The following is a 2707-nucleotide window of genomic DNA, read 5'->3' on the forward strand; positions in this document are numbered from 1 at the left end:
CCACCCGCCTCGGCCTCCCAAAGTGCTGGGATTACAGGCTTGAGCCACCGCGCCCGGCCCATCCTTTTTTTAATGTATAACCTTTCCATCTTTTGTGTATTCCAAGAATTTATGATGTAATGTCTATGTTTCTAGCAAAAAAGAACTGAAATCTGTATTTGCAGTTGGTGTCTGAAGCAATTCTAATGTAAAGAAGTTTGGCATTTATTTGGTACTACTAAGTGGCTGAGCAGCAAGGTTGCTATTTCCACTGCGTGGAGATATTCAAAGATGATTTAGAGGCCGGGCGCGGTGGCTCAAGCCTGTAATCCCAGCACTTTGGGAGGCCGAGGTGGGTGGATCACGAGATTAGAAGTTTGAGACCAGCCTGGCCAACATGGCAAAACCCCGACTCTACTAAAAATACAAAATTAGCCGGGCGTGGTGGTGCATGCCTGTAATCCCAGCTATTCGGGAGGCTGAGGCAGAATGGCTTGAACTCGGGAGGCGGAGGTTGCAGTTAGCTGAGATGGTGCCATTGCACTCTAACCTGGGCAACAAGAGCAAGACTCTCTCTAAAAAAAAAAAAGATGATTTAGGAGTCCCAATAATCCTCAGGAACTGAGTATTAGTGGATCATGTGTGTTACTACAATACAAAGCAGAAAACATTAGAAAGGAAGAGCAAATCTATTACTTTGAGTTTCAGATGCAAATAATTTCCAAATTGCCACTGGCCAAAATGCTTTAAACATTCAGGGTTTTGTCACAGTTTCAATATAACCAGGAAGAGGGGGAAGCCCACAGCTCTATTTCTTTGTCTTTCAGACCCCAAGAACTCAGACCGTGGTGGTGACAAACTGGTGACTGGTTCGGAAGAAGCTGGAGGGGGGAGTGCAGGGCAGGAGACTTTACCACAAGTCTCTGGGGGCGTCATCCTTCCTAAGGTCTATGGTGTAAAAACCACCACTCAGAATGGCGGGGTTCATGGACTTTTCACCATGGCCAAACTTTCGATTACCTCTGATGAGCCCCAAAGATCACAGAGTAGCAGACTAGGCCAGGTCCCGCAACAGAAAGGCGCGACGGCTGCAACAACAGTGGTTAAATTGTACAGTCTTTCATAGGCCGGTCTAACGCATCTGGACGAAGATTACTAAGGCTGAGGGTCCCTAAACTGGAGAAAACGAAAAGGCGGCAGGGGGTAGGGAGAAGGGAAGGAAGACAAGGAGGGTGTAGAAAAGGGGGAGGGGAGGGGACGGGACACCACGGGAAAGGCCTCAGGTTTACTGGCGAGATCGTGGCGTTCCCATGGAAACGTATCCCTCCGCCCGTGACCGGCGTGTTAGTCTCTTCAGTTCCTTCCGCGTCGCTTCTCGGCTGTTTCCGCCCAGCTCCTTTGTGCCGCGCAGAACAACGAAATGACGCATGCGCAAAGCCCAGCCGCCGCATATATAAATGCGAACTCGGGCTCTTCCTCGTAGTGCCGTCGGGACCGTTGGCGGGTGAGGGTGTGTGTCAGCTTTTGCGTCGCTCGAGCCTTGGGCGCTGCGAGCTAGAGCCGAGCACGCGGGTCGGTCATCATGTCGCGTTACGGGCGGTACGGAGGAGGTAAGAGGCTGGGGTCCTCTGAGGGACGTTGGTGTGGTGTAGTGAGCACTGCGAGGCCGTAGGGCTGGCGCGGCGGTTGGGAGACGGTTATTCCGCGTGCGTAATGGCGGCTTCGGCGCACGCCATACGAAGCCGGAGGCAGCGGGGGCGGGGTGGTGAAGGGAGACAGGGGATGGCTGGTGTACATCTCTGCCGAGTTCCGTACTCTTGGGCATTTTTGTGGACCAATCCAGCCTGAAGCAGGGTTGAGATCACGGTTTCCGCGATGCCCTTCTTGGAGCCGCCCGCCGGCCCCCTCCCCCCGCCCTCGGCGGCGGCTGCCATTTTGCGCACATTGACGACCGTGGTGGCGCATTTCCTCAGCGCTTTCCCGCCACTTCGGCGGACAGATCTGGCCGCAGCCGTAACTAAGATCGTGGTTGTGTTTGAGACGGAACGAAATTGGCAGCTGTGAGCTGCGTGTTCTCGTCAAACGGTTAAATTGTGGAATGGGAAAGGGAATGTAATCTTTGCGACTTGCGGCTTTTTTTTTTTCCTCTTTTAGTTTTTTCGAGCGCACTTTATGGCTTTGGGGCGGAGAGCTGGAGTCTTGGGCGAGCCTGTGCCTGGGGCGGTTGCCACGGAGGACGAGAGCCTGGGCAGCTCTCCCTGCCCGGCCCTTACCGAGGCCCGCCCGCCGCCGCTACCGCCGCGGGCCCGCGCGCTCCTAGCGCCCCCGGGGCTGCCGGGACTCATGGGCGGGGCGGGGCCGGGGCGGATCCCGCCCCACGCCTCGGTGTACCCTACGACGCATCTCTGTTGGGGACGGTCACCTCTTAGTAGAACGTTAAGAACTTTGTTAAAAAGTCTAGGTTTTCAGGGATTTGCGGACTTCACCGGTTTTAGGACTAAGTTCAATCTTTAATAGAGAGCATTAAATGTGCTTTACCCAATTTTGAAGATGGCCCATTTTAAGGCAAATAATTCATTGAAACTTGGGCCAGATTTTGCATAACGTGCATTCTTCTGTTTGCGTTTTTAAACAGAAACCAAGGTGTATGTTGGTAACCTGGGAACTGGTGCTGGCAAAGGAGAGTTAGAAAGGGCTTTCAGTTATTATGGTCCTTTAAGAACTGTAT

This window comes from Cebus imitator, unplaced genomic scaffold (genome assembly GCF_001604975.1).
Source record: "Cebus imitator isolate Cc_AM_T3 unplaced genomic scaffold, Cebus_imitator-1.0 Scaffold547, whole genome shotgun sequence".
NCBI classification, from domain to species: domain Eukaryota; kingdom Metazoa; phylum Chordata; class Mammalia; order Primates; family Cebidae; genus Cebus; species Cebus imitator.